The sequence below is a fragment of the Megascapheus bottae genome, chromosome 28 (genome assembly GCF_031878675.1).
Source record: "Megascapheus bottae isolate mThoBot1 chromosome 28, mThoBot2.hap1, whole genome shotgun sequence".
Taxonomy (NCBI): domain Eukaryota; kingdom Metazoa; phylum Chordata; class Mammalia; order Rodentia; family Geomyidae; genus Megascapheus; species Megascapheus bottae.
Genome location: NC_143536.1, coordinates 7,487,835 through 7,500,767, shown reverse-complemented (window position 1 = coordinate 7,500,767; position 12,933 = coordinate 7,487,835).

Below are 12,933 nucleotides of genomic sequence, written 5' to 3'. Positions count from 1 at the left end.
AAGTAAAAAGGTTATTCTTTTTATACATTGGGGTAAATAGATTCTCAGTGGTACATGCAATGCTGTGTCATAGTTTTACTTGCATAAAGCATATTTTTGAAACAATGTTTTCCTTTTTCATAAACCTACTTGCCAAGTTGTTTTTCTCCCTTTTAAAATGGTTATTATAAAGGTGATGTACAGAGGAGTTACAGTTACATAAGTTAGGTAATGAGTAGATTTCTTTTGTTTAGTACTGACAAAAATTTTTTTTAAAAAAGCTCAGCTGTCCCTGAGCTCTTTTTGTTCAAGGCTAGTGCCCCTCCGCTTTGAGATATAGCTCTTCCTGAGGTTTTCTGGTGGTTAATTGGAGATGTGAATCTGGAGGACCTTCCTTCCCCAGGCTGGTTTTGAACCAGGATCCTCAGATCTCAGCCTCCTGAGTAGCTAGGATTCCAGATGTGAGCCACCATAGCCTGGCTTTGAGCCCACTTCTTTTTGGACACTGTGCCCCACTTTTCGTGTTCTTTTCCAGTCCAAGTTGTGTTTTATGTTGATGAACTTTACTGTTGAAATTCCTAATTGATTAGTATCTGTAGGGCATGGTATTTTAGAATATTTATTTATTTATTATTTTAAAATAGTTGTACAAAGGTTGCCATTTAACACAGCAGTTTATGAAGACAATGCATCATGATTAATGTCACCCCCTTTCAACATTCTCAGCCCAACGCTTCCCTCACCACTCTTAGGCTATACACTCAATTCTTGACTGTGTCTCCCCCGCCTCCCTCCTACATGTCACTGGAAGTGCTAAAGACCAAAGAGCATTTAGAGAGGAGTCTGAAAGTCTCTGTGTGTCTCTCTCTTCTCTGCCCCAGCCCGCCCCCATATCTCCTGCCATATACCTGCCCAGGTAAGCCTAGAAGAAATGGGTAGAAGGAGCCAGCACACAGGTTCTTCCTTCTAAATTCACACACAGACAACACAACACACTTGCTTACAGGCCCCCAGGAGAGCAGTCCTGAGGGTCTCTGTGCCTGTCATTTCTGTCTTGTAGCTCAATTTCCTGTAGCACCATTGGGTAACAAGATCCACTTTCCCTTCCCAGAGACAGGAGACAGCAAGGAGTCATTATTATGGAAACCACATCTCCTCTGGGCCCCCGAGGGGCACTTCTGGAAATGGTTCAGAATCTGATCACAGTCTTCAAGCAAGAGAGCCGTGGTTAAAAGCTGTTATTTCCTTGTGTCTGATAAACGGTTGTTGGGAATCTGCCAGCTCTGGTTTGGCTGGGGTGGGAGAAGATTGGATTGGGGAGGGCATGAGTTAGGAGAAAGTAGAAAGATAATGGGAAAATGAGGTGCTCTCACGTCTGTAACAGGACCCCTACACTGTACTGGAAGGCTAGAGGTGGTCTTTCATGGCTGAGTGTCCCTGGGACGTTGAAGTTAGGGGTGGGATTTTTGACCTCACCGGTAGAAAAGGAGAACAACTTTTAAGTGAGAGGTTGAGAAATCTGGATACAAATAACCAATCCTGGGGTCTTAAAGAATTTCAGACATAAGAGTTGTGGACTCCAATACCTACAGGTATCCCCCCCAAAATGCCACTAAGTGAACCTGAAATGAACTTGAAGCTTTGGGGTGGCAGGGAGGGTGGATGTCTGCTGGATGGCAGCCACCATCTTCCACTCCAGCTGGTGATTTGCTTGCTGCTTGGGTGGGTTTGACACTTCACCAGCCAGTTCCCGAGGTTTTCAGGGAACGGTCCAGATCCAGAATTCTAGCCCAAATCGGTGCCCCTTCCCTACTTGAACATAAGTTGTAAACTCCAACACCTTATATTTCATGGAAACCCCAACCAAGCATTCTGAAGGTCAAATCCAATCCATTCAAATCCCACCTAGAGCATTATGGGAAGAAGCAGTAGTGTGATGACGCCTGTCTGCCACATTTTATTTTATTTCATTTTATTTATTTATTTTTTTCTTGTGGGTCCTGGGGCTTGAACTCAGTGCCTGGGCACGGTCCCTAAACTACTTCTGCTCAAGGTCAGCACTCTACCACTTGAGCCAGGCCGCCACTCCTGGCCTTTTCTGAGTAGTTTATTGGAGATGAGAGTCTCCTAGACTTCCCTGCCCAGAGGTGGCTTCAAACCATGATCCTCAGATCTCAACCTCCTGAATAGCTAGGATTTCCAGGCTCTCCATGCCGGCTTGCTCTCTTTCTGGAGGTGGGTCTCACTCCTCCAAAACAGTCAGAACCTCCTGCTGGTTCCAGAAGGTCTTAGAAGCTCTTTCTGAAACTAGACTGTCTCAGTACCCAGAATGTCTCTGATCTCAGCCCCACCTCAGGAGGTCAATCAGGGCTCAGACACCTCCCCTCGACACTCTCCCCTCACCCCTCCACTCCGACCTCCCACCCCAGCAGTCCGCAGTTGGTTCTTATACAGCACTTTACAATCTTCCCTGGTTAATCTGGCATGCTCCCTCATCAGCTCTCATTAAATCAGATGTACCCTCCTTTCACTCAGTCTGAATTACAGTGTCACTTTTCCCAGCAAGAAGCTGTTACAGGTGAAAAAAAAAAAATACCAGTACCAGCCTGGAAATCCAGAGAGAGAATCAGTTCCCAAGCCCCAGACACAACCCCACAAGAACCCTACTTTCCATCACCCCGAAATTAAACAGAAGCAGTTCCACCTCAGAGATTTTTTTTTTCTCTTAATGCTGGCTCAGCTGGTGTAAGGAAATATTTGATGAGAGCAGTTGGGCCTATACACGTCTTTCTCCACAATTCCAGGCTAGGCCATTATCCCAGCTGCACAGCCCAACCCCACCCGGATTGTTTGTGTGAGAATTAGCTCAGGCATAGAGCGACGCTCTGATTTTAGCCATCCCCAGTCAAGAGCCCAGAGGCCCAGTTCTTCCTGTCTTCTAGCTTAATCTCAGGCCACAAAACCCAATTGCCTCCCCAAGGGAGGCATTCAATGACTGACAAATTGCTGCCCCAACCACCAGGGAAATGGTTACTGAACCTCCCTTTGGCAGAAAATCTGAGAGAGAGAAGGGGGGGGGGGCCAGGCTACCGTATTTTAATAAGGATTTGACTTTAAAATCCCCCAGCTCTGTTTTTCTCCTGTTGTACAAGTAACGTCAGCATCTCTCAGTCTTGTTTTCTTTCTTTCTTTTTTTCTCCCATAAGATGGGCTGTCATCTGGGACTAGTTGTCTCCAGATGCGATTTTATGACACAGCAGTGTCTTCTTAAAAACCTGTTTATTTCTATGATCTTTAAGTAGTTGTCTGGAGGGGTTCTCAATTCAACCTATCAGTTGAAAGGCACACTATGTGTTGACCATTGTCACGTCTCACATGCACGCTGTCCTATCCTCAGTCGGTTTATTTTCTCTTTCAAAACCTTAATGTACAAAGCAGTTTGTATAAGTGAGGCAAGCAGGCCAAACACAATTCACTTGATAAACATGAGGATTTCCTCCTGTTGATATTTAAAAAAATCAGTATAGAGAGTTATTATAAACAAAGCGGCCTCACACGTTCATGGATAGACAGTCAGTGACACTGATGCTGGAGGTGCCGGAGTCACGGAGGCAACAGGGACCGGCCAGGACTCTGGCAAACTGCAGGACAAACGTCCTTTCTCCTTCTCCTTTCCAGTCAAGGGGTCTGAACTCAAGGCCTGGGCACTGCCCTTGGGCTTTCTCAAGGCTAGCACTCTACCACTTAAGCCACAACACCACTTCTGGCTTTTCCTGTGTATGTGGCACTGAGGAATCGAATCCAGGGCATTATGCATGCTAGGCAAGCCCTCTACCACGAGGCCACACTCTTGGCCCCAAGTGTCCTTTCTTAAAAGCCTGGCTTAGCTCTAGCTCTTCCACTTCCAAGGGAAAAGAACCCCAATTAGTGCTTAGCATGAATTCTGCCCAAATTTAAAAGTAGGCGTAAGGAAAATCCAAATAACAACAATAAACACTATGCAAATCAGCGACACCCATCTCTACACCGAATTCAGCCCAGTGGCCCTTACGCCAGCTCACTGACCAGGTCCCCTTCCTGTCGGAAGACTGGTGGTGTCTGTGGGTACCCAGTATGCACTGCGTCTGTTTACCAGGGGATGCTGGGCAGCCTCATAAATAGTCCAAAGTGGCCTCTGTGTGCAGACGTGAGCTGGAGACTCACGATTCTAGCCTTGCTGAGGGCAGCGACCACCTTCCTGGTCTGTTCATTGGAACTGATTCTGACTCTCGGGGTATGAGGTGCAGCCCTGTGGGGGGGGTTAAGTGCTCCAGGTTGGCGGGGCAGAGGCAGCCTGGCCTGCCCCAGGCGGGTGGCCAGGAACAGCTGTGGGCCTGGTGTCACCCAGAGCTGGGGCTCTGGAGCTTGGGAGGGCAGCTTGCATCGCTCCGGGCATAGCAGGGAGAAGAGATGAGGGAATCGGGGTTAATGACTTCCACTTCCTTCCAGTCTGCCTGGTTTATAAATGAGGGCTCGGGCCCTTCTGGAAGCCTGCCTCACTGCTGCGGGGAAGATGTGGCTGCTTTGGCCGCAGGGAAGTGACTGCCTCCGAATTGTCCCTGGTGAATGGAAAGATGTGTCTGGATGCTTTCTCCTTGGAGGTCCTCTGGCCATCTCTTCTGTGGTGGACAACACAACAGCTGTGAGTTCTGGAGTTTCCCTGGGTTCAAGTCCCATTTGCCACTGGGCAGAGCTGCGATTGGAATCTAGACCCTTCTACCTTAGGCTTCAACAGACTTCCTTCCTGATCAACCCTGTGCCCCTCCCCCAAATAGTAATGTTTGATAAAAACAAAACTCATCCCAAATGCTGGTGGCTCATGTCTATAATCCTAGCTACTCAAGAGGCTGAGATCTGAGAACTACAGTTCAAAGCCAGCCTGGGCAGGAAAGTCTGTGACTCTTATCTCCTAAAAGCAGTGGCTCAAATAGTACAGTGCTAGCCTTGAGCACAAAAGCTCAGGGACAGCATCCGGGCCACAAGATCAAATCCCAGGACTGGTACAAAAACAAAACAAACACATAGCTCATGTTCTCTACCCTCCATAAGTTTATAGTCTGAGGACACTGAATATAAGCAGCAAAGACACAGAGCACATTGCAAAAGGCTTAATATGCATAATGTAAAAGAAATGATATTACGTATTACAAAAGGTTTAATATGCATAATTTAAAAGAAATGATAGTCTATAGCAGTAAATGAGCCTCAGCAAATGAGTTATACAAGCAGTAACATATGTGCAAGAAGTGAGGAGGGCAAGAAAACAATAATATTCACATAACATGGTTGAGGCTTTACAAATTGCAGGAGATGGCTGTGGGGGTAGGCAGTTTCAGCAGGGAAGAGAGGAGTACATAAGAAAACACACCAAAAAAGCTATGCTTGACCACTTTGAAGAAGACAAACCTGAAACACAAGCTTTGGCCTCAGACCAGGTTTGATCCTGGATTTGCCATAGGATTCTTAGTTGCAAACAGCAGAGACTCAACTTCCAGTGATCTAAACAAATTCCTGGGGGTGTTTGTGGCTTTCATTAGAAGAGGGAGCCATTGGAACAGACTGCACTGATTACAGAAGCTCCGATGCTAAACAGGACGCTGCTCAAATTGTCTGGGTCGACTCATCTCCTTGTAGCCCTTCTCAGACCCTGCTACCATTAGAGACAGTTCCTCTCTGGCCTAAAGGGAGAAACTTAGGTAAGGAGGGGAAAGCAATTGACCTGAAGTCACACAGCCAGGAAATAAAAGCAAAGGGATAACACTTGAGGTTTCTTGTTTTACAGCCCCCTGGGCCATTCCGCCCCTCTCTATCCCCCACACCCCTTACTGCTCATTGCTTTCCAAGGATGTTTTCATGTTGACCGCAATCAGAGAAAGTGGTGTGATGGCAAGAAAAGGGGACTTCTTCGGCTGGGTCTGTCCTCATGTTAACCCTCCTGATGCACCACACAACAACCTTTCCACCACGCTTGGTTTTCCCAAAACACAAACAGAAATCTAGCACTCGCAACCCAGAGGGAGGGAAGAGAGAACCAGTAGGAATTCGATGTGATCTAAGGGGCTGAACTCAGGTAGGGGGATTGAAGGAACAAAGGTCTTGAGACACAGAACAGGCACAGAAAATGCAAAGAAGGCATGGGTTGACAGGCATCAATAGCTGCTCAGGAGGCAGAGATCTGAGGATCATGGTTCAAATGCAGGCCCATGCAGGAAAGTGTGAGATTCCTATCTCCAATTAACCACCAGGACACCTGAAGTGGAACGGTGGCTCAAAGGGGCAGAGTACCAGTCTTGAGCAAAACAAACAACAAAACAAAAACTCAAGAAGCTGGGCACAGTGGCTCACGCCTGTAATCCTACCTACTCAGGAGGCCGAGATCCGAGGATCATGGGTCAAAGTCAGCCTTGAGGCTCTTACCTCCAATTAACCACAAGAAAACCAGAAGTGGCATTGTGGCTGAAGGGGTAGGGCAATAGCCTTAAGCTAAAGAGCTCAGAGACAACACCCAGGCCCAGAGTTCAAGTCCCACGACTGACAAAACAAAACAAAACAAAAAAGCTCAGGACAGTGCCCAGGCCCCTATGACCAATCAAAAAACAAAGCCAAAATGAATGAATGTGCCTGTAGCTTGAAGGAGGATCCAGGGAAAATAAGTACATAGCTGGGGTACCATTGCAAAGGAATTCAATGTTACATTCCTGGATAGGGAATCTAGAGAGGAGAGGGGATTTGTCAGCTTTCCAAATTATGTTTATGCTCTTATAATCCCAGTGGAATATTCCTTCTAAAAGAGAGACACTGTTTAATAGCTGTATTCAATTGTCTATGTTTGTTCAATGATCTGCTAAATGAAGAAAAATATACGAGTTGGGTGCTGTTTAGACACTCTGGTTATGTAATCACGAAATTCCCAAATGAGAATTTTGACATAGTTTGAAAGATGACACTGTCGGGCCAGCTCACATTGTTTGTTTTCCCCCTCAATACTTGCCCTGTATGGGCATTCTGCTTCTAAACAGCTCCAAATAGGGAAAACAAAATAGAGCAGAAAAGTCTGCCTGCATGAGCTTCCTTCACGGGAAAACTGCAAGGGTGATGGGCAGATGAAAGACTCTGAGAAGTCCTGTGGGAAAAGTTCCTGTGGAAGTTTGTGCTTTTCAGGGTTTCTGAACTTGGATCACAGAAATCCTCTTTTGATTAATCTTATTAATGTATTGCTGTCAGAGGCAGCTATCCTTCCTCTGCCTGGGTGAGAGGAAGCTTTTCATGTCCCTCATTTATTACTTTTAGAGAAGACAGACAGGAAACAAAGTACATGGTAAAGCATTTATAGCGCTGCCTCCTCTATTTTTCGTGTGTGTGTGTGTGTGTGTGTGTGTGTGTGTGTGTGTGTGTGTGTGTGTGTGTGTGAAGTGGGGCTTGAACTCAGGGCCTGGGAGCTGTCTTTTAACCTTTTTTTTTTTCTCTCAAGACTAACATTCTGGTCTGGGAATGTGGCTTAGTGGTACAGTGCTGTCCTAGCATGCATGAGGCCCTGGGTTCTATTCCTCAGTCTCACATAAGAGAAAAAGAAAAGAAAGAAAGAAGACTAGCATTCTACCATCTGAGCCATAGCTCCACCTCTAGATTTTTTTTCCTGGTTAATTTTAGATAAAGAGATTCATGGGTAGGAACTGAGCTGGCTTGGAATTATGGTTCTCAGATCTTAACCTTCTGGGTAATTAGGACTACAGGTGTCTGTCTTTTTCCTATTTTAAAAAAGAAAATGATACTTCAGTTACATTCCCAAGGCATGGCACACATCGCCTCACATGCAGATGAGCGTCGGATAGCACGGAGGCAAACGCTGAAATGTTGTGTGTGAATACGCCAATGCTTGGAAACAAAGGTGAAAATTTACTGTTATGCTGCCACTCCCATCTTCATTCCTTCAACTCCCAGGATCTACTGTGTACCTGCACTAACCTTGTTAATGGCTACACCCTTCTCTTTGAAAGCAACTCCAATGTTCAATTCTAATATGCACTACGGATGTAAGTCGTTTAGTCTGATGTATGTTCATTCTTCCTTCTACTCTAGAAGTAAGTCAAGTTCAGGAAGAAATGGGGGTGGGGTGGCAGGAAAGAGTAAATGACAACTATTTTCATTTGGACTCCAAATCTATCCATTGTTTTAGATGTTAATTTCAGGTAGAGTTAAATCATATTTTATCTTCAAGTGAGGTTTTGGACCCTCAAAAGAAAACAGGCTAAGAATAGATTTTTAATGTTTTTATCACACACTCGGAAAAAACTGATGAGATGATAGCCTGTCACTTAGCTTGATTTAATCCTTCTACAGTGTACATACACAGATCAAAATTTGTGCCAGAGAAGTAATTGTTATTTATTATCTGTCATTTAAGAAACAAACCTTTGCCAGGCACTAGTGGCTCATACCTGTAATCCTAGTTATTCAGGAGGCAGAGATCTGAGGATCACAGTTCAAAAAGACAGGAACATCTGTGAGACTTGAGACTCATCTCCAGTTAATCACCAGAAAACCAGAAGTGGTTCTGTGGCTTAAAGTGGTAGAGCACTAGCCTTGAACAAAAAGAAACCCTAAGGGACAGGCCCTAAGTTTAAGCCCCACAACCAACAACAAAAAAAGGGAAACAAAGCTTTTCTTTTTGGAAATCTGGAGGGGTTAATCATGGAGCGTATCTGCCATTTCTTATAGTTATCAGTCTGTTTACATTTGGGTAGGGGGTCCTTTCTTGAAGAAAGATCTTGAATTTATCTGTGTACCCCATAATTCCCAAATGAAAGAGGAATTTTTTTCTTCCTTCCCCCCCAGCTATATAAATAATCCACGCCCATTATAAACATCTCAGCAATATAAAAAGTAAATGGAAAAAAGGCAAAAAAGTCATCTATAAATGCTAGCAATTCAGGAAAACATCTTGTGTATTTTTCTATGCATAAACATATATAGGGATATTTTATGTAAACAGTATATTATAATGCAGATTTTATTGCCAACTTTAAAAACCTTATCACTTTTTTTACTGTCTTAAAAATATTCTTAACACCTTTTCACTCCTCCCTGCCCTTATTCCATATAACCAGCATCAATACCAGTTCATGTCCGCCTAGCATTTTATGGGCACGTTAGGGCTAGAAAAGTACTTTCACAGAACATAATTATTTTTATCACTCTCACCACCACAAGTGCCTTGGTAGATGGCAAAGGCAGGCTTTCTATCCACAATTCTAGAGGCAAAAACCAGAACCTAGAGATAGTTGCTGATTCCTCAAGAAAGTGTGCCAAACTCCCAGATGACGGGGACTAGATTCCAAATTCCATTTTTCCCAACCAATTATTTTTACCATTAATGCTGCACCTCTGATGCCTAGCAGGTCTGCAGGGCTCCATGGCCTTTCACTCTGTGGGTGTGTGGGGGGGGGGGTCGAGGAGTGTGGTGAGGGGAGAGGATTGCTGATGGGTGGCATAAAGTAGTGATTTTCCCATCCCAGAAAGCAATCAACCAAAGCTCTGAAGGTCATTCTGAAGGTCAAGATTGAGCACAGATTTATCCCTGTGTAGCCAAGACCAGGACTCCTTCCTTGAATGCAGCACAAGACAACGTGGTGCTGTTGAGCCATCAACTTCCATCTGTAGACAAGAAGTCACTCTAGAGCCCATCTTCTTTAGAGGGGAGAAAGGTTTGTTGATTCAAAACTGCTGCTGTGCCCTGCATCTCTGTAAAACTTTGGATCTCGAGTCTATTCAGAAAAGTGGCTCAAGCCTGTCATCCAAACTATTCAGGAGGGTGAGATCTGAAGATCATGGCTCAAAGCCAGTCTGGGAAGGAAAATCTGTGAGACTTTCATCTCCACTAAACTATCAGAAAAAAAAAATCTTGGAGACTGTGCCCAAACCCTGAGTCCAAGCCCCAGGACTGGTACCCCCCCCAAAAAAAGTCAGAAGATGTGGAGTAGACGAATGAAGAGGAGAAGTGAGTGGGAGAAGAGAATAAAGTCAAGAATTCAATGTATATCCTACAAAATTAAGAAAATCGAGAGAAGGGATGGGGTGGGAGAGATGGATGAGGATGCTGAAAGATGAGATGTTGAGCCAGGTATATTATATTCATAAGTGACTTTGTTAAATAGCAACTCCTTTGTACAACTACCTAATGATAACATTTTTGTCAGTCCTGGGACTTGAACTCAGGGCCTGAGCATTGTCCTTGGGCTTTCCTCAAGGCTAGCGCTCTACCACTGGAGCCACAGCACCAGTTCTGGCTTTTCTATGTATGTGGTACCAAGGTCTTCGTGCTTGCTAGGCACGCACTCTACCACTAGGCCAAACTCCCAGCCTGATAATAACTTTCTTTAAACAATCAGAAGTGAAGCTATGCCTCAAGTAGTAGAACAAAGAAGCTCAAGAAGCTCAGGGACAATGCCTAGGCCTTGAGTATAAGCCCCAGGACTGACACCAACAAAAAAAGAATTGAAAACGAAGAAGAGGAGGAGGAGAGACAAAACAACAATATTACACAATAGTAGACCATATTTATAATATGCATGTGTTGTCTTAGGCAGGGATGAGGGGAAAACATGCCTGGTAAAATGGAAGCTTTGGATTTCAATTGGATTGATTACTGGAAATGCCTATTGATATGTTGGTGGCTATCAGAGATGCGGAGTTCAACTCCAGGTTGAACTTGCAATGAACTTGCAGTGTCACAGAACAGAGGTGCCGATATTGCTTGCATCTGAGTTCAGATATTGGTCTCTTCCTAGCTTGGCCTGGTTTCCCTGGCCAAGTTATCTGAATTCCTTGGCTTTCTGATTCCTCACCTGTAAAATACAATGATGGCAGTCTCATGGATGAAGATGTCAGGGTTCGTGCGTGTAAAGGGCTTAGTGTTCTAATTACTACCCCTGGCTCTCATTCTCCGTAGTCATTTTTAGTAACAAGTCTATGACGGCTGTGTTACTGGCATCATATTATAAACCCAAGTGTTGCAATGGCTTCTGTGGCTGGAGAATTTCTCTAGGCAGAATATTCTTTTATTTTTCCCCATAAAGCTGACCTAAGTCATAATCAAATATCTGTATGCACTAATTGACTTTATTTTTACCTTGCAGCTGTATTCGTAGTCTGAGGTAGCAAGGATTCTAACTGGTAGACATAAAGCATAAAAAAATTACAGACTTCCAGGTGTTAATCCTTATTTACAGGAGGAAGAAATTGGGGATCACTTTAAGTCTGGGAGATAGAGAACCCAAACAAAGCGAAATCAATTCTTTTTCTTCAGGACTTGTCAGAGCCTTTTCTGTTGCCATAGAGCTGACTTGTCTAAGAGCAGGTGTGTACTGATTAAGACATTTCAGTTGCAAAGTGGCAGAAGCCAGCTGGAGCAAAAAGAGAATGGAGTGGTTTGTGTAGCTCTAAGCCCTGGGGTTGTATATCCTTCAGGTGAACCAATTCTAGGGGTTCTGGTTAATGCTTTCTAATCTAGGCTCCCCACCTTTCACTCCTACCCCCCTTTCCTCCCACCCGCTTCCCTAACTCATACGTCTGCTATTAGACCTTTTCCCCACTCTGTTTGGCCTCACCATTAGGCTTTTGTCTTTCATGGTCACCTCTCTGCTCCATGGCAGTTTTCAAGCTTACAATACAGGGGCAGGGGGAAGGTCTGACAAGCCAGGTGATATTAAATAAAACAGGGCAGAGTGGAAATGGTGACAGAATCCAAATATCACCTTCTCCCAGATCTTTTTTCAAATGTCACTCTCAGCCCAGTGTCAGTCTCTTCTTTCAATCCTTTCTCAGTCTCTTACTTTTGTTACACATGCACATTTCCTGCCTTAGACGATTTATAGCTTCTCCAGGCTTCTCCAAGTCACTGACTGAGGATAGGCTCCCCCTAACGGCAAGAATTTTGATTGTTCTTTTTATGGATGTATTTCCAGCGTCTAAAACAGTGCCTGGCACATGGTTAAGATGTCCAGGAAAGATTTGCTGAATGAACGAGTGAGTGAAGGAAGGAATACCTAAGTAAATTATGTTACCGACTGCTTAGAGTACATAGTCAACTGTCATTTAGTATAAGTTCTTGAGCACGTTAATCAAAACATCAATGTTCAGCTGAATGGAAATAAGATTTTTCCTAGTATTGTTTTTCTCAATTTCTTTTTCAAGTTTCCAAGTCTCCGATTCCCTACTCAATTGTCCATGGAGTTTGTTGTTGTTTGGCAGCCTGTTATGTGATTGTGGAAATACCTTCTCTAAGAACCAAGAGTCAATCAACGATCAACAGACAATGAGGAATTTGAATTCCAACTGGCAAAACCCAGTTCTTTTCTCAGGGAGGCTCTGCCATTTCTTCATGGCACAAAGCCCCAGTGAAATTTTGGAAATAACTGTCTTCTCATTCATCTGAAAGCAGAGTCCCTAAGCTCTTTGAATTCTGGAATCCGATAAATGTGGCAGTGCATTTGAAAACAGAGTTCCATACAAATAGAGAAATGTGTGAAATTGGTCTCCATGAGACTCCAGAAAAAAAAAGCCAGAATGAGGGAGGGTAAGTGGTCCACACGGGGCCCCTTTGAACAAACTCTCCTGTACATAATCATCTCACCTGGGGTTCGCAGCTCCCCTGTCCCCTGCATGATCCTTTGGGTCCAAATTATTTGTTTGTCTGTCAGCAGGCTTGATGTCTTGCTGGTTTCCTGTTCTCTCCGTGGAGAAAGCAAAACATCTGTTTGCTTTTTTTTTTTTAAGGAAAATGGAATGTTGGCAGATGTGATTATTGATAACATTATTTGTCATTATTAGTAGTAGTATTGGAGAAAAGACTAAAACAACTGCCTGACTCTGGTGTGTTCTGAAACCACAAGTTAGGTCCAGGGGGCTGTTTGTTAT